We start from the raw sequence: 20,956 nt of genomic DNA on the forward strand, positions 1-20,956 counted from the left end.
AAGGTAAAGGGAGTGTGCGATGATGATTTTATCAACCTGTAACACCCACGATGCGGCTATATCTCCCACGTGTCGAAGCATGACTTAGAGGCATAACCGCATTGTAGTCATGTCGCAAGAGGGGTAATCTTTACACATCCCATGTACTGAATAAGAAAGAGGTACAGAGTTGGCTTACAATCGGCACTTCACACAATACATAAATATAGCATTACATCATCCAGATAGAATCAAGGTCCGACTACGGAACCAAAATAAAGACAACCCCAAATGCATAAGATCCCCGATCGCCCCAACTAGGATCCACTACTGATCGTCGAGAAAGGAAACGTAGTAACGTCCTGAGTCCTCATCAAACTCCCACTTGAGTTCAGTCGCATCTCCTGGAATGACATCATCGGCACCTGCATCTGGTTTTGGAAATAATCTTTGAGTCACGGGGACTCAGCAATCTCACACCCTTGCTATCAAGACTATTTAAGCTTATGGGAAGGAAAAGATAGTGAGGTGGAGCTGCAGCAAGCACTAGCATATATGGTGGCTAACTTACGCAAATGAGAGCGAGAAGAGAAGGCAAAGCACGGTCGAGAAGCTACAAGATCAAGAAGTGATCCTAAAACTACTTACGTTCAAGCATAACACGAGATCGTGTTCTCTTCCCGGACTCCGCTGAAAAGACACCATCACGGCTACACACACTGTTGATTCATTTTAATTAAGTTAAGTGTCAGGTTTTCTACAACCGGATATTAACAAATTCCCATCTGCCCATAAGCGCGGGCACGGCTTTATAAAGTTCAAAACCCTACAAGGGTGTCCCAACTTAGCCCATCACAAGCTCTCACGGGCAACGAAGGATATTCCTTCTCCCAGGACGACCCGATCAGACTCGGAATCCCGGTTACAAGACATTTCCACAATGGTAAAACAAGACCAGCAACGCCCGATGTGCTAACAAATCCCGATAGGAGTCGCATGTATCTCGTTCTCAGGGCACACCAGATGAGCCAGACGTCGGGTTGCCATAGACCCTGGTTGCCCAGGGGGCGCCGGACATCGCTCAGGTTGGACCAACACTTAGAGAAGCACTGGCCCGAGGGGGAGGGTTAAAATAAAGATGACCCTTGAGTTCGTGAAACCCAAGGGAAAAGGCTAGGTGGAAAATGGTAAAACCAAGGTTGGGCCTTGCTGGAGGAGTTTTATTCAAGGCGAACTATCAAGGGGTTCCCATTATAACCCAACCGCATAAGGAACGCAAAATCAAGGAACTTAACACCGGTATGACGGAAACTAGGGCGGCAAGAGTGGAACAAAACACCAGGCATAAGGCCGAGCCTTCCAACCTTTACCAAGTGTATAGGTGCATTAAAGTAAACAAGATATAATAATGATATCGCAACAATAAACATGTTCCAACAAGGAACAAACTCTAATCTTCACCTGCAACTAGCAACGCTATAAGAGTGGCTGAGCAAAGCGGTAACATAGCCAAACAACGGTTTGCTAGGACAAGGTTGGTTAGAAGCTTGACATGGCAATGTGGGAGGCATGATAAAGCAGGTGGTAGGTATCACGGCATAGGCATAGCAATAGAGCGAGCAACTAGCAAGCAAAGATAGAAGTGATTTCGAGGGTATGGTCAACTTGCCTGCAAAGTTCTGCGAGTTGACGTAAGCTTGATCCTCGTAAGCGTACTCAACGGGTTCCTCTATCACTTACTCGTCTCCCGGCTCTACCCAAGGCAAGAACACAAGCAAAAGAAACCACAATCAACCACGGTGAAATGCGCAAGCAACATAATGCAAAACATGGCATGATATGCGGGATGTAATATGCAATGCATATGCATGCTCTGGAAGGAAAAGATTGAACTAGGCCTCAACCTATCAAACCAAGAGTCCTGCTGGAAAGATGAGTTGATTTCGGTCGAAATCGATATGAAGATCACCGGAAACGGATGCACGGTTTGCAAATGGCAAGCAAAATAATAATGGCACTATTCTGCAATTAACAACATGATGCCATCTAGAATGCAACAAGAAAATAAGCTACTGCACTCTAATATAGCAACAAAGCACATGGCGGTGATCCACTCAAGATGATTGACAAAAGATGAACAATGAGCTACGGCTAAATCACACCATAGCAGGCTCAAACAAGCATGGCAAAACTTCAAAAGATAACAACATCATAGACTTAGTGAAAATAACATGCCAGGAATTAACATCAGGAAGCAATGTTTAGAGCAAGATAACAACATGCTACAGAATCAGATCATAGCAAAGCAAGTCATGGCATGAATCTACTCAAAGCATATAACAAAAGTCCCTTACTGATGTTAAGCCAAAAGGGATCAGAAAATCTGATGGCACCCATGTAAACATAGCAAGTTTTGTTAACAGATTCAGACTTACCAGAAAACTGGACATTGCAAAAATAGAGTTACGTAGGCATGTTTGCGAGCTCGATGCACTAACCACAAGGCATTGCATGACAAACTAAGAATGCACCCAGTAAGAAGACATTATCATGAAGCCAAACAATGAAAGAACAAGTTCATAGAATGCATGGATCAACTACAACAACCTTGGCAAAATTGATTAACACGTAAACAATCTGCCAGGAACATTTTATAGCAAAAGTAGAGCAATATTGAGTCATTCTAGGGTACTCCATAATTGCAAACAAAGACATGGATGGATAGAACATAACAATATCTCAAAATTATCCTTACTGAACATGCTCAAAAGAGGCATGGATCACTCTGTAACAACATGAATACATGGCATAAAAATAACATCAGGGAGATGACTTAGAAGAATTCTAAGTCCTTGAAATCAGCAACATCACAAGAGCTACTTTGCATGCTTGTGCTAGTCACCACATTGATCAAAAAATTACATGGCATACATGCTGAAAACACATGTAGGGCTCAAGTTCATAGGAGGAACACAAAAATCATGGAAAAAATGACAAATGCTCATAAACTGATAAGAATCAACACCTAACATTTTATAGCACTCTTGCAACAGTCATTAGGGCATCAAGATGGACTCAAACAAGCATGGTGCAATGGAAAAAATGAAGAGGACATCCTCATGAACATTATGATATATCATGCATGCAAAACAGACCACCGAGCACAAAGTTATGGCATGATGAAGGGAGCATTAGAATGCAAAAAAAAACAAGGGACTTAGGAAAATTCGGGGTCAACCTCCTAGATCAGGATCTTGCACGGATTTGGATGATGGCCGGGGTAAATCGCCGGAGATGAGGAAGGAGAGGCCAGGGAGGAGATCCGGCGACGAGGAGCTCGCTGGTGGGGGGGCGGAGCCGGTGAGGGGGCGAGGCAGGGCGAGCGCGGTTGGCGTGAGGCGGCGGGGCCGGCGTGGCGAGAGGCGGCGGATGCGGGCAGTTGCGGCGGCCAGAGTTGAGGCGGCGCGGGAGCTAGCCAGGCGGCGGCGTGTGTCGGTCGGCGGTCTCCGGCGAGGCACGGGGCGGCGGCCTCGACACGGGAGGCGCGCTGGAATCGGGCGGCGGAAACTCGGGCCCGGGCGGGCCGAATCTGGGCGCCGCGGGCCCGCGCGGTGGATGAGGGAGGCAGTGCCACATGGCGGCACGCGAGTGGAGGAGGGAGGCGGTGGTGACGATGTGGCACTCTCCCATTGGTCAGGCGACGTGGCAGGGCGGCGATGGACATGTCCGGCCGCCGGGCGGACGTGTCCGGCGGCGCGAGGAGGTAGAGGGCTAGGGTTCATCCGCGAAATTTTCGGAGGAAAGCACATATTTATAGGTAGAGGGAGCTAGGAGAGTCCAAATGAGGTGCGGTTTTCGGCCACGCGATCGTGATCGACCGACCGAGAGGATGGAGTGGTTTTGGAGGGGTTGTTGGGCGACTTTGGAGAGGTGTTGGGCTGCAACACACATGAGGACTTTACGGTTCCTCGGTTAACCGTTGGAGTATCAAACAAACTTCAAATGGCACGGAACTGGACAGGCGGTCTACCGGTGGTAAAACAAGGCCGCTTGGAAAATCTCGGTCCAATCCGAGAATGTTTAACACCCGCACACGAAAAGAGGCAAAAGGGGGCGCCCGAGGACATAGGAGTGTCGGATTGCAAAACGGACAATGGGGAAAATGCTCGGATGCATGAGACGAACCTGTATGCAAATGCGATGCACATGATGACATGATATGAAATGCATGACACGCAAACAAATGATAAGGCAACAACAACGAATAACTGGAAGACACCTGGCGCAACGGTCTCGGGGCGTTACAACACTCCACCACTATGAAAGGATCTCGTCCCGAGATCTAGGATGGCACCGGAGGGAAAAAGGAAGAGGAAGAGGTGAGGTGAAACTAAGTTTCTTCTTTGACAAATGAGTGAAGCCAATGAGCCTTGGGAGGTTGAACAATTTCGAGAGAAGAATATAGCGGAGATGAACAAAGTTAAAAACACTCTGTTAGAAAAGAGGAACAAGGGAGAACAAATTCGGGCAGCACTCCGGTTGAAAAGAGATGCAAGACTTGATAAGATGAAAGAACTTGAGCAAAGGGCACAACACTCCGGTTAAATGGATTAGCAAAGGAAAGAACATGATCTTGACAAAATAAGAAGATGGGTCGAAGGGAGCAACAACACAATGCCTCCGGAATAAAGAATAGAAGATAGATCATTGGAATGAAAGAATGGAGCAGACAATGCCAACTTCTGCCACAAAAGAGCTTGGATAGCACCCATCCAAGAAGGTTAAAACGGAGTTGTTGGAAAACCAACAATGAAAAGAGTAAGCTTGTAGTGGGCTTATGGAGAACATCTCAAAACTGAGGTGAAATTCCGCCACTAATGGAAATAATAGATTGGATTGATAACAACAAGGAGACGAGAAGCTTATTCCACCGGGAGGATAAATGAAGAACTTGGATCATTTATAAGCACCATAATTAGCAACAATCCTTAGGGAAGGCTTTAGGTGAAATATAACCCAAGATAACTCCAATGACGAGATTGATGGATTGAAAATATCTCATTCTTGATAACTTGTGAATCATGAAACCCAAAGGGAAATTATCAAGAATGACATAACACCACCTCAAAAGATAAGGTAGAAAGAATTGCACTTCATTATGCAAGATGAAGAATACTTGAGCTCCTCTAAAAAGAATCTTGATGAACACTTCGAGAAGGAATTAAATCCTTAAAGAACCATCATGTAGAGCCTCCATCAAGAACTCCGGTAACAAAAGGATGATCAGACGGAATGATAGAGGCGAGGGTGTCCCGATCTTTCGATGAGATGATAACTATCGATTTGGTGGAGACGACTTTGACGATCCGACTATAAACGTGCACGACGTTGCGCCTTAGCAATCGCTAAACCAACTCCGAGAGGTTATTGACCACGCTGGAGCACGATCAACCTGACCACGAAGGTCTATTTCTGCAAGCAATCGAAGCACGAGCAAGAATATGATAAAGCAATCTGAATATTGCGAATATATATGAAGTATTGATAATGGTGGGGATCCGTAAGCGGTCTTGGTCTGGTCGTTGGACACAAACGAAGTACACGAAGTTGCAATGGCTAACTTTTAACTAAACAAATCCCCGGCAAAAAGCTACTAGATGGAACTACTTATATAGGAGCAAGGGGTGGCGGCCAAGGAGGTGGGAGGACGTCCCAAGGCAGCCTAAAACTAACCCTAGGTCGTACAAGGCTCATGGGCCCAAGTGGAGGTGATGCAACACCTTTGGGCTTGTAGTTTGACTCGGATTCTACTGCAACGTCAGATTGTTTCATCCGTAACTCAACGCTCCGGACGAATTTGAAGTTGAATCCAATTGGGTTGGAAAGAGCACGAAATCTAGTTTTCAACAAAAAAAGAATCACCCAATTCGGAGTCCGTATGAAAAAGTTGTTGGCGTTTTGAGTCAGGTATGTCTGTACAGTCCGAATCTGAATCCAGAACGTGAGAGACTTGGACTCTATCTTCTCTTGGCACAAAAGTGACGTGAGAAGACTTTTTGAACACAACCTAAGCTTCTCCTTTTCCCTTATCTTCATGTGTGGATTGTACAAATGTCCCATACACCTGCAATTAGACAAAACACAAAAGTGTGTGAAGTATTTTTGTTCTGGATAACATAAATAGATTATTGAATAGTTTGCATTAGAAATCACCTGACAAATATGCATGTATGCAATATTTTTGATCGTATCCAAGGTAGTCATGTCATCATCATCCTCCCCTTTTTGAAAACAAAGCCGTCCTCGGCATTGCTTAATCTGAAATGTGGCTAACAAAAGAGACAAGGTGTACATGTTGTATATGTATATGTCATCCATTTTAACTTCCCTTGATTTTTGCACATATGTCACATGTATACATGAGTAACTTTCATTGTTCATAAAATCTAAAGCCAAAAAATTATCACAAGAAGTAGAAGGCATAAAAATATTGCAACTCAGTTTGCACATATAAGTGAAGCTCTTATTCACTTCAAAAGATTGGCAATGTTCATCATTAAACCATCCTAACTTTAATGAATAAACCTTACTTGCATCAAATTTACATGCTACAACATGCTTAAATAAGCAAACATGCAATAAGTCATTGGACACAGAATCACCACCAAGATTAGAGGTCATATCAAAATGATTAAACATTGGTTCTTTTGCATCAACAGTTAATTCAATGGGTGCACTCAAAATTGTTGATATTTCAGTTGTTTGATCACATGACGCATTCATGACAGTAACAACAGTCTTTAAAATAGGTGGTGTGCTCAAATCAACAGGTAACTCAACACATGATGCATTCAAGTTAACTAGGCATGCTTCATTCTCATGTGAAGTTATATCATCAAGACCTTTACTGTTACCTCGCAGAGATGTAGCTGATGTAGGTACGGACGTTGACAATGTACCATACTCTTGAGATGATATTGCGCTCACCATCCAAGGTGGGGCTGCTCTAGTAGGTGCAATAGTGGAGTAACCAACCGGCGGTGGTGAGCATGAACTGGAATAGTAGTTGTTGTAGTCACCCAATGCATCCTCCTGTATTTGTCTCTCAAATGTACAAGCACGGACATACATACCAGTAATGCAACGAGGAATATACTGAAATCTTGCCTGAATATCATGGTTCAAACCACCAAAAAATCTATTCATTGTATCATTCTAAGATTCTTCTATGTCACAATGATGCATATAAGATTTGAACTCTTGGTAGTAAGCATGAACAGTGTTACTGCCTTGTTTTAATTGCTCCAATTTGCGACGCAATTCACGACGATAGTAAGGAGGAAAAAAATGTTGTCTCATTACATCTTTCAAAACTTTCCAAGTTGTGGGTTGGTTATCAATGTTTTTCTTACTATGTACACTCCACCAAACAGAAGCAAAACCAGTAAATGCTCTAATGGTAGCTCGTACTCTCTCAAGTTCAGAAAAATCATGGTGACTAAAAACTTGTTCTACTTCAAGCTCCCAAGCTAGATAAATAGCAGGATTAAATCTACCCTCAAATGATGGTAAAGAGATAACCTGACCATATGCTTGTGTGTGTTGTCCCAACTCTCGTGATGGTGAAGATGTGCCCGTCATCCAAGAACTTCTATCTCTAGAACCTGTCATGATTAGTAGAAACAAGAACCAAAATTCGAGAATAATGTTCCTATGAACTATTAGGATGTGGTTGTAAAGTGCTCACAGTAAAGAAAATATCAATATCTTACAAGTTCTTACCATGCGGCAGGTGGTGACAGGCAACCAGCGGTGTCAAATAACTCCGAAGATTGTGTAAAACGATTTTCAGGGGAACGTACGTATACACGGTGTAGAAATATGTGGAGCTGGGTTGGCTATATATGGTAGCAAAAGATTAGTAATAATCAATTCAGAGATGCAATGTTGAATAAACGCTCAACGACGGTATTGTGCTGGTCCTAGGCTAGACCAAACTAGAGACGCGAGTCTAGAACACTAATGAGGTCACGTCGTAGCACAACTAGCATCAATGAAGGATACTAAGTAGCTCTAGACAGCAAGATATAAGTGAAGATCACAACGGCAGTAAAGATAATGATGTGAAACAATAGCCAAGCAGGATATATCAACAACTTTGTCTCCAACTTTCCTCTGAAAAAGTTTGTGTCGATTTTTTTGATTTTTTTTCAAGAAAGTTATTGACTCAAGCTTTCAAACACAAAAGGAATCACTCAATTCCGAGTTGATATGAGGAGTCAAAAAATTCGAAAACTGGCCTGAAAAACTGGCATAAGCTATGTTCATGAACTTCGGAGGGCAAAAATACCTATTTAGAAGCTGATTTTGAGGTGCCAAATATTGAACTAGCTTCTTCAACTATTTAGATGCGGCTCGTCGCTAGCTTTCGTTTGAGTACTCGCGGAGGCAAAACGGACTTCGTATGAGGAAGTTATGCCTGTTTTATTGAACAGTGCACAAAACAGATTCCAATCCGAATTCAACTACGAGATTGAGTCTAAAAAGATCCGAATTTTGTTTTTTTCTTCTCTTTTTTTTTCCTCACACTTTTTTTCTCTTTCTCTCCTTTTTTCTCTGACTTTTTTTCTTTTTTCTCTCTCTTTTTTTTCTCCCTCTTTGCAAAACAAACTAGATAAGATGTAGATTGGATCAAGCGAAGATGGGAACGATCTCAACTATGATTATGACAATGAACGGTGGGTAGCACGTGGAGGAAATTGATGGATGGGTGGTGGACAGCGGAAGGGATAATGATGCAGCGACGACGTGACTAATGTGAACAGAACTCGAAACTCTAAACGACCTAGACACTAAGACCAGCAACTCGACACGACGATGCAACTGATAATTCAACTATGCAAGCAATGAAAAGAAAATTGCAAAGGCTCAGGCTGGCTTGGACAAAGGATGAATAGATCTAATTCTTTTTTGTGGATTTTTCTTGGACAATAGGTAAGAAAATAAATCTAATGTAGGAAAACTGGAAATTCTCACCGAGCAACCTGAAAACTGATACCACTTGATAGAGGCGAGGGTGTCCCGATCTTTTGATGAGATGATAAATATCGATTTGGTGGAGACGACTTTGACGATCCGACTACAAACATGCATGATGTTGCGCCTTAGCAATCGCTAAACCAACTCCGAGAGGTTATTGACCACGCTGGAGCACGATCAACCTGACCACGAAGGTCTATTCCTGCAAGCAATCGAAGAACGAGCAAGAATATGATAAAGCAATCTGAATATTGCGAATATATATGAAGTATTGATAATGGTGGGGATTCGTAAACGGTCTTGATCTGGTCGTTGGACACAAATGAAGTACACGAAATTGCAATGGCTAACTTTTAACTAAACAAATCCCCAGCAAAAAGCTACTAGATGGATCTACTTATATAGGAGCAAGGGGTGGCGGCCAAGGAGGTGGGAGGACGTCCCAAGGCAGCCTAAAACTAACCCTAGGTCGTACAAGGCTCATGGGCCCAAGTGAAGGTGATGCAACACCTTTGGGCTTGTAGTTTGACTCGGATTCTCCTGCAATGTCAGATTGTTTCATCTGTAACTCAACGCTTCGGACGAATTTGAAGGTGAATCCAATTGGGTTGCAAAGAGAACGAAATCTAGTTTCCAACAAAAAAAGAATCACCCAATTCGGAGTCCGTATGAAAAAGTTGTTGGCGTTTTGAGTCACGTATGTCTGTGCAGTCCGAATCTGAATCCAAAACGTGAGAGACTTGGACTCTATCTTCTCTTGGCCCAAAAGTGACATGAGAGGACTTTTTGAACACAGCCTAAACTTCTCCTTTTCCCTTATCTTCATATGTGGATTGTATAAATGTCCCATACACCTGCAATTAGACAAAACACAAAAGTGCGTGAAGTATTTTTGTTCTGGATAACATAAATAGATTATTGAATAGTTTGCATTAGAAATCACCTGACAAATATGCATGTATGCAATATTTTTGGTCGTATCCAAGGTAGTCATGTCCTCATCACGGAAGGAAACAGAGGTTGAAAACACAAGGTGAAGCCTTGCAATAATTAGATGGATCTCCATGACGAGAAAATTGAGAGAGCTTGGAACTCCGGGAAAAGAAAGATGAATCAAGTGAAACCGAGAATTTAATGAGCCTCCGGAATAAGGAATTAATCGCTTGGATGAAACAAAAATAAGAATTACATTATGCTTATCCTTCATCAATTTAAATTGATGGCAAGCAACATATTTGACATACTACTTATTATCGTAGAAAGGATTAAGAGATATATAGCGCAAACTTGTGAAGGTCTTCAATGAACCACCGATAGGATTGAAAAAAACGAATGAATTGATATGATAACGAAGGAAAAGAAATCTTGAACGAACCACTGTAAGAACTGAAAAACGAACGAAGTAAAGGGATGAATCACCGGTAAGAATTAGCAAATGAACAAGGATACATGAGAGAGTTTAGATACAAGAGAATGAAGAGATCATGAACTGATTAGAGGATATTTGATCGATGCACCGGTAATATTTGGAGAACAATAGCAGAAAGCTGAGAATGATGGACTCCAGAGAATCAAACTGCAAAGACTCCTGAATTGCTCCGGAAGGATGAAAAGAATTGTCACAATTGAAAACAATTATGAGATGATGGCAAGAAGCTAGAATCACGCATCAGAGAGAGAACGGATAAGATATGGAGGAAACTCTTCTTCGGTCTTCAAATCCGAGAATGTCGACGAGAAGCACCACCATGAATTGTTGAGACACTCCGGGATGAAGAATAGAAAAGGTTGAGCCAACGATGAAAGAATTTGAAAGATCTTGGAGAAAGGCATTTGACTGATGATAACTCATTCTTACGTCAAACTTGGAAAAGAATTTGAGAAGCTCCGGGAAAATAGAGGAGTCAGGTAAGATCCTGGGAAAAGACCTGTGGGTTAGGGCCCACTCAAAAGAAACACCGTTGAACGATTTAAAAGATAGATTGCGCCGGTTGAGTTAAATGGCTTGAATAAGATAACAACCTCGAGATAGGTTTGAACGGATCTTAAATGAAAAGACGAGCCTTCTGAGATAACTTCAGCGCTCGGAACAAATGAATAGCGAGACATGAAAGATTATGAGATGCACCGGCATGAGAAGGTATTTGAAATGAGGAAAATGATATGATCAACAAAGCTTGAATTGGATCCACTAGAAAAGAAAAGAGAACGAAGAATGATAACTAGAAGCTCCGTTAGTATCTTCACGATAAATCACCGGATCAAAAATTGAAAGAAAATAATGAAGAGACTTCACATGAATAAAATGGATACTTGATTAAGAAATCTGAGTCCTTGAAGAAAATGGGTGGGAGGGGGGGAAAACAAAGGCACTTGGAGACGGATGAAAACAAACACCGTTGAGAAAGCTTTGAGCTGATCTTGCTAATGTTGAAAAAAAAATTGGATCCACCTGAAGAAAAAACGCCGGTTAAAAAGGATTTACATGACAATCTCGATTATCATGAAGGATTAGTATTCACATAGAAATATGAGAACACCGCTTAGGAAAGGTATGGAATCAACACTTGACTTCGAAGCAACTCGAATACCACAACTGAAAACAAAAACAAAGGATTGGCTTGCAAAATAAGCCGGAACAAACATATGATAGAGATATCGCCCAAAGTTTTTGTGGTGGGGCCCACACGGGCTCGATCGTACAACACCATCATGTACAAGGCAGTGCACATGACATATGAAGCGTCCCCGAGTCAGCATAGCCAAGGACTCTTTAAGACACAACGAGACCACTGTAAAACAAACCGTGGATGGGCGGACCACTAGACATCGAACCCCAATCTCATATCATGCATCTGTCGGAAAGATATCCTAAGGGGTACTTGAATTCCCACTTATAAACTCTCGAAACTTTCTGGTTATGCAATCAGGTGTTGGGGATACACGGGAAGCATAATATCTCACCCAAAACTAGCAAATCCTACATCCAGCTGTATCCATCCTTCAACACATAACCAAGAAACCTTCGGAAATCGTTTACCTCAACCTTCAAAAAGCATCCATTATACGAGTTATGGCAATACTCCCGAACTCCCGCCCAAGTACTGGGCAGCATCGAGGCTATCTCACCAACAACTGCATAAAAGAGATTTTCGATGTCGGCGAAACTCAGGTATTCCAGAACTACAACGATAAAATTGTGACGATAACACCTTGGAGCTCAACTCCCCGGGACACTGCCAGAACCCCTAAATGTCAGGAGGCACCGAGAACAATGTTCTCGTTACAAAACCATCGGAACGCTTCCAAGATACCCACATGATCCTAAAATTTTTTTAGTGAAATTTGAGAAGAGAAGAGTCAAAACTCTACGTCAGGATGCCTCACTAGAGCGACGAAGGGACTAAGGAGTAAAAAGAATCCTACTCTCCGATATATATAATCCTATCAGACTAAAAACATTTTTCTAGACTCAACAACGCCAACGATTCGATCAAGCAGGGGGGATCCTAAGTCGGGGAAGGCTCTGATTACCAACTTGTAACACCCACGATGCAACTATATCTCCCACGTGTCGGAGCACGACTTAGAGGCATGATGAGGACATCAATACCATTGTTACACCCACAGCCCCTACTGCTACATATACGGGGCCAATTACTAGAGCTCGCGCACGCCAATTAAATTATCAGGTACTTTCGTTTCTTGGTAATGATTCTAATGTTCATGAGAATATGATGCTGCCTAAATTGGATACATTTGTTTTGCTTACAAATGAAGGGCCTAGCTTGGAGAAGGATGAACAGTGGAGCAAGAACAAGCATGGGGATGATGGCATGCGCAAGGGGAACAAGAACGGAGTTACAAGTGATGATTTCAGGACTTTGAAGCCACCATAATGGGTGCATGAAGCCTTGGACGAAATATACAAGATGCCACTTCATAAATTTCGTCCCGAGGCTATTATAGGTGCTGCGTCACCTTTTTATTGGGCCAGGCCCATGTAATTTCGAAATACATAAGTATAGGCTATTTTTAGAGTCCGTATGTGTGGGGAAACAAGAGATAGGGTTGATTTCGGACCCCTCCACCAAGGGCCACGAAATTCCCCCTCTCTTCCTCCATATACACAGCCCTTAGGGCACCGTTTAGACTTTGGGTTTTGTTTAGATTAAAAGTTCGCCATAGCTGCAACTTTGCGTACTTCGTTTGTGTTCAACGACCAGACAAAGGCGTCACAGAACCCCACCTTGATCAATAAAGCTTTCATCTTATATTCGCAATATCCAGATTGCAATCTTAGTTTCTTGCTCGTTCTTCGTTTGCTCGCAGGAAACAGACCCTCGTGGTCAGGTTGATCGTGCTCCGGCGTGGTCGATAACCTCTCGGAGTTGGTTTAGCGATTGCTAAGGCGCGATGTCCTCGCACGTTCGTAGTCGGATCGTCAAACTCGACTTCCACCAAAGCGATATCCATCATCTCATCGAAAGACGGGACACCTTTGCCTCTATCAAGTGGTATCAGATTTCCAGGTTGCTCGGTGAGATTTTACAGTTTTTCATAGTTTAGATCGAGTCTGTTCTTCATACCTACAGTCCACAAAAAAGCCACACACAAAAAATTAGGGTTAGTTCATCATATCCGAACCAATCTGAGCCTTTGCATAATCTTTTTAGGGTTTTGCTTTGTTGAATTTGCGGTTGCATCGTCGGTCTAGTTGCTGGTCTTAGAGTCTAGTCTTTTAGAGTTTCGAGTTCTGGTCATAAGTTGTCACGCCGCCGCCGCACCATCATCATCGCCCCTGCCATCTACCACCACCGCTCCGAATCCGTATCCATATACCACCACCAATCCGTATCCATATACCACCACCGATCCATATCCATATACTACCACCACTACCACCACCGCTGCCATATACCACCACCATATATCCACCATCAATCCGAGTTCCTCGCATATTAGGTTTGTTTTCGAGATCCATCTAGTTTCCGATTCGTGTTTCCTTGCCGGAGTAGGTTTCGAAAAAAAAAGGAATCCGGAAACCACCCTCCGTTTAGGGCCAAAAAAATTTCGAAAACGCATTTTTCGAAAAAAATTCTGGCTATCCTATTTTTAGGTGTTCCTGAGTGTTTTGAGACAGGTGCCATTATAGGAAGTTTTTTTGACCCGTTTCCAGTTTTTGGGTCCGGGCAGTCGAAAAAAAATTGGTCGAAAAAATTTCGTGCCCATCCTGTCAGTTTGACCTAGGAAGAGTTTTGAGACACTCGCCATTATAGTGATTTTTCGCAAAAAAAAACAGCGCAAAAAAAAAGCAGCGCAAAAAAAAGAGCGAAAAAAAAATCCAGAGTGTGTTTTTCCCTTGTTTACGTGTCCCGCCGTGATTCTGTTGCTGTTCTAGGCTCGCGTCTCTAGCACAGTCTAGCCTAGGACCAGCACCGTACCGTCGTTGAGCGTTTATTCAACTTTGCATCTCTGAATTGATTATTGCTGACCCTTTTTGCTACCATATTATAAGCCTTCCCAGCTCCACATACATCTACGTCGTGCGTTTGACTCTCCCTGGTAATCGCTCTATCCAAGCTTTGAGAGTTTTTGACTACAACGGTTGCCGATCACCGCCTGCTGCTGGGTAAGAACTGGTAAGAATTTGCGATTTGCTTGACGGATTTGTGACACCCACCACCACCTCTTGTTAGTAGTCTGTAGGATCATATTCTTGTGTGTTTCTATTGCTGCTAACCATGCCAGGATCACAAGCCGACGAGACTGACTGGGAGAACATGACGAATAAGGATTTGCATGATAAATTTCAGCAAATGATGAGTGGACAGGTGCAAGATGTGCTAAACAGATTTGAAGAGGCCATGGAGAAGATAGATGGCATGGAGAAGACGTTCGAAACAAAGCTCGATAACAAGTTTAATGAATTGCTCGCGCGTCTTCCACCACCACCACCCGCTGCACCTAACGCACCTCTCCAACAACAACAACAACGACTACCTCCACGTCGCGAAACAGACCTTCGCCGAGCGAGCCGTGTTCCTCTTGCGTTTGGCCAAACTGTTGGTGCTGCTGTTGATACTTCTGTGGCTCCTGCTGCTGATGCGGAGGAGGATGATTATGTGGGAGATTATGAGGATGAGGACATCAATACCATTGTTACACCCACAGCCCCTACTGCTACATATACAGGACCAATTACTAGAGCTCGCGCACGCCAATTAAATTATCAGGTACTTTCGTTTCTTGGTAATGATTCTAATGATCATGAGAATATGATGCTGCCTAAATTGGATACATTTGTTTTGCTTACGAATGAAGGGCCTAGCTTGGAGAAGGATGAACAGTGGAGCAAGAACAAGCATGGAGATGATGGCATGCGCAAGGGGAACAAGAACGGAGTTACAAGTGATGATTTCAGGACTTTGAAGCCACCATAATGGGTGCATGAAGCCTTGGACGAAATATACAAGATGCCACTTCATAAATTTCGTCCCGAGGCTATTATAGGTGCTCCGTCACCTTTTTATTGGGCCAGGCCCATGTAATTTCGAAATACATAAGTATAGGCTATTTTTAGAGTCCGTATGTGTGGGGAAACAAGAGATAGGGTTGATTTCGGACCCCTCCACCAAGGGCCACGAAATTCCCCCTCTCTTCCTCCATATATACAGCCCTTAGGGCACCATTTAGACTTTGGGTTTTGTTTAGATTAAAAGTTCGCCATAGCTGCAACTTCACGTACTTCGTTTGTGTTCAACGACCAGAGAAAGGCGTCACAGAACCCCACCTTGATCAATAAAGCTTTCATCTTATATTCGCAATATCCAGATTGCAATCTTAGTTTCTTGCTTGTTCTTCGTTTGCTCGCAGGAAACAGACCCTCGTGGTCAGGTTGATCGTGCTCCGGCGTGGTCGATAACCTCTCGGAGTTGGTTTAGCGATTGCTAAGGCGCGACGTCCTCGCACGTTCGTAGTCGGATCGTCAAAGTGGACTTCCACCAAAGCGATATCCATCATCTCATCGAAAGACGGGACACCTTTGCCTCTATCAAGGCATAACCGCATTGTAGTCATGTCGCAAGAGGGGTAATCTTTACACATCCCATGTACTGAATAAGAAAGAGGTACAGAGTTGGCTTACAATCGCCACTTCACACAATACATAAATATAGCATTACATCATCCAGATACAATCAAGGTCCGACTACGGAACCAAAATAAAGACAACTCCAAATGCATAAGATCCCCGATCGCCCCAACTGGGATCCACTACTGATCGTCGAGAAAGGAAACATAGTAACGTCCTGAGTCCTCATCGAACTCCCACTTGAGTTCAGTCGCATCTCCTGGAATGACATCATCGGCACCAGCATCTGGTTTTGGAAGTAATATTTGAGTCACTGGGACTCAGCAATCTCACACCCTCGCTATCAAGACTATTTAAGCTTATGCGAAGGAAAAGATAGTGAGGTGGAGCTGCAGCAAGCACTAGCATATATGGTGGCTAACTTACGCAAATGAGAGCGAGAAGAGAAGGCAAAGCACGGTCGAGAAGCTACAAGATCAAGAAGTGATCCTAAAACTACTTACGTTCAAGCATAACATGAGACCGTGTTCTCTTCCCAGACTCCGCCGAAAAGAGACCATCACGGCTACACACGCAGTTGATTCATTTTAATTAAGTTAAGTGTCAGGTTTTCTACAACCGGATATTAACAAATTCCCATCTGCCCATAACCGCGGGCACGACTTTCGAAAGTTCAAAACCTTGCAGGGGTGTCCCAACTTAGCCCATCACAAGCTCTCACGGTCAAAGAAGGATATTCCTTCTCCCAGGACGACCCGATCAGACTCGGAATCCCGGTTACAAGACATTTCGAAAATGGTAAAACAAGACCACCAAAGCCGCCCGATGTGCCGAAAAATCCTGATTGGAGACGCACGTATCTCGTTCTCAGGGCACACCGGATGAGCCAGACGTCGGGTTGGCATAGACCCTGGTTGCCCATGGGGCGCCGGACATCGCTCAGGTTGGACCAACACTTAGAGAAGCACTGGCTCGGGGGGGGGGGTTAAAATAAAGATGACCCTTCAGTGCACGAAACCCAAGGGAAAAAGGCTAGGTGGCAAATGGTAAAACCAAGGTTGGGCCTTGCTGGAGGAGCTTTATTCAAGGTGAACTGTCAAGGGGTTCCCATTATAACCCAACCGCGTAAGGAAGGCAAAATCAAGAAACTTAACACCGGTATGACAGAAACTAGGGCGGCAAGAGTGGAACAAAACACCAGGCATAAGGCCGAGCCTTCCACCCTTTACCAAGTGTATAGGTGCATTAAAGTAAACAAGATATAATAATGATATCCCAACAATAAACATGTTCTAACAATGAACAAACTCCAATCTTCACCTGCAACTAGCAACACTATAAGAGGGGCTGAGCAAAGCAGTAACATAGCCAAACAACGGTTTGCTAGGACAAGGTGGGTTAGAGGCTTGACATGAAAATGTGGGAGGCGTGATAAAGCAAGTGGTAGGTATCGCGGCATAGGCATAGCAATAGAGCGAGCAACTAGCAAGCAAAGATAGAAGTGGTTTCGAGGGTATGGTCATCTTGCGTGCAAAGTTCTCCGAGTTGACGTAAGCTTGATCCTCGTAAGCGTACTCAATGGGTTCCTCGATCACGTACTCGTCTCCCGGCTCTACCCAAGGCAAGAACACAAGCAAAAGAAATCACAATCAACCACGGTGAAATGCGCAAGCAACATGATGCAAAACATGGCATGATATGCGTGATGTAATATGCAATGCATATGCGTGCTCCAGAAGGAAAAGATTGAACCAGGCCTCAACTTGGCAAAACAAGAGCGCCGCTGGAAAGATGAGTTGATTTCAGTCGAAATCGATATGAAGATCACCAGAAAAGGATGCACGGTTTGCAAATGGCAGGCAAAACAATAATGGCACTATTCTGCGATTAACAGCACGATGCCATCTTGAATGCAACAACAAAATAAGCTACAGCGTCCTAAAATAGCAACAAAGCACATGGCCATGATCCACTCAAGATGCTTGACAAAAGGTGAACACTGAGCTACAGCGAAATCACAAAATAGCAGGCTCAAACAAGCATGGCAAAAGTTCAAAAGATAACTGCATCACAGACTTAGTGAAAATAACAACACGCCAGGAATTAAGATCAGGAAGCAATGTTTAGAGCAAGATAAAAACATGCTAAAGAACCAGATCATAGCAAAGCAAGTCATGGCATGAATCTACTCAAAGCATATAACAAAAGTCCCTTACTGACCATAAGACAAAAGGAATCAGAAAATATGATGGAACCCATGTAAACATACCAAGTTTTGTTAACAGATTCAGACTTAGCAGAAAACTGGACATGGCAAAAATAGAGTTACATATGCATGTTTGCGAGCTCAATGCACTAACCACAAGGCATTGCATGACAAACTAAGAATGCACCCAGTAAGAAGACATTATCATGAAGCCAAACAAAGAAAGAACAAGTTCATAGCATGCATGGATCAACTACAACAACCTTGGCAAAATTGATTAACACGTAAACAATCTGCCAGGAACATTTTATAGAAAAAGTAGAGCAATATTGAGTCATTCTAGGGTACTCCATAATTGCAAACAAAGACATGGATGGATAGAACATAACAATATCTCAAAATTATCCTTACTGAACATGCTCAAAAGAGGCATGGATCACTCTGTAGCAACATGAATACATGGCATAAAAATAACATTAGGGAGATGACTTAGAAGAATTCTAAGTCCATGAAATCAGCAACATCACGAGAGCTACTTTGCATGCTTGTGCTAGTCACCACATTGATCACAAAATTACATGGCATACATCCCGAAAACACATGTAGGGCTCAAGTTCATAGGAGGAACACAAAAATCATGGCAAAAATGACAAATGCTCATAAACTGATAAGAATCAGCACCTAACATTTTATAGCACTCTTGCAACAGTCATTAGGGCATCAAGATGGACTCAAACAAGCATGGTGCAATGTAATAAAATGAAGAGGACATCCTGATGAACATTTTGATATATCATGCATGCAAAACGGACTACTGAGCACAAAGTTATGACATGATGAAGGGAGCATCAGAATGCAAAAAAAGGAAAATTCGGGGTCAACCTCCTAGATCTGGATCTTGCACAGATTTCAAGGATGGCCGGGGTAAATCGCCGGAGATGTGGAAGGAGAGGCCGGGGAGGAGATCCAGCGATGAGGAGCTCGCTGGTGGGGGCCGGAGCCGGTGAGGAGGCGGCGTAGGGCGAGCACGGTCGACGAGGCGAGAGGCGGCGGACGCGGGTGGTTGCGGCGGACGCGGGCGGTTGCGGCGGCCGGAGTTGAGGCGGTGCGGGAGCTAGCCGGGCGGCGGGCGGCAGCGCACGGCGGCCGGCGGTCTCCGGCGAGGCACGGGTCGACGGCCTCGACACGGGAGGCACACTGGGATTGGGCGGCGGAGACTCAGGCCCGAGCGGGCCAGATCTGGGCGCCACGGGCCCGCGTGGTGGAGGAGGGAGGCAGCGCCACATGGCGGCGTGCGAGTGGAGGAGGGAGGCGGCGGTGATGACGTGGCACTCTCCCATTGGTCGGGCGACGTGCCAGGGCGGCGGTGGACAGGTCCGGCCGCCGGGCGGACGTGTCCGGCAGCGCGAGGAGGTAGAGGGCTAGGGTTCATCCGCGAAATTTTCGGAGGAGAGCACATATTTCTAGGTAGAGGGAGCTAGGAGAGTCCAAATGAGGTGCGGTTTTCGTCCACGCTATCGTGATCGAACAACCGAGAGGATGGAGGGATTTTGGAGGGGTTGTTGGGCCACTTTCGAGAGGTGTTGGGCTGCAACACACACGAGGCCATTACGGCTCCTCAGTTAACTGTTGGAGTATCAAACGAACTCCAAATGGCACGAAACTTGACAGGCGGTCTACCGGTGGTAAAACAAGGACGCTTGGCAAATCTCGGTCCAATCTGTTAACACCCGCACACGAAAAGAGGCAAAAGGGGGCGCCAGAGGACATAGGAGTGTCAGATTACAAAACGGACAACGGGGAAAATGCTCGGATGCATGAGAAGAACCTGTATGCAAATGCGATGCACATGATGACACGATATGAAATGCATGACACGCAAACAAATGACAAGGCAACAACAGCGAATAACGTGAAGACACCTGGCGCAACGGTCTCGGTTTCAGGCTTGGGTCTAGAAGCACTCAGTTTCAGGCTTGGGTCTAGCTTCAGGCTTGAGTGACCATTTTCTTTGCAGTAGAAGCACTCAGTTACAGGCTTGGGTCTAGCTTTGGGCTTCTTTATGGGAGTGGCAACTTGCTTGTCATTCGTTTTGAAGTTCCCTTTCTTTCCCTTGCCCTTTTTACTTGAAACTAGTGGTCTTGTCAACCATCAACACTTGATGCTTTTCTTGATTTCTACCTTCGCCGATTTCGGCATCGCGAAGAGCTCGAGGAATCGTTTTTGTCATCCCTTGCATATTACAGTTCATCACGAAACATGGTGATACTGACTAGAGAACTCTGTCAATCACTATCTTATCTGGAAGATTAACTCCGACTTGATTCAAGCGATTGTAGTACTCACACATTCTGAGCACATGCTCACTAGTTGAGATATTCTCCTCCATCTTGTAGGCAAAATACTTGTGAGAGGTCTCATACCTCTCGACCCGGGCATGAGCCTAAAATACCAATTTCAGCTCTTGGAACATCTTATATTCTCTGTGGAGTTCAAAATGTTTCTGAAGTTCCAGTTCTAAGCCGTAGAGCATGGTGCACTAAACTATCAAGTAGTCATCATACCGAGCCTGCCAAACGTTCATAACATCCGCATCAACTCCTGGAATAGGTCCTTCACCTAGCGGTGCATCAAGGACA

The sequence above is a fragment of the Triticum dicoccoides genome, chromosome 2A (genome assembly GCF_002162155.2).
Source record: "Triticum dicoccoides isolate Atlit2015 ecotype Zavitan chromosome 2A, WEW_v2.0, whole genome shotgun sequence".
Classification (NCBI taxonomy): Eukaryota; Viridiplantae; Streptophyta; class Magnoliopsida; order Poales; family Poaceae; genus Triticum; species Triticum dicoccoides.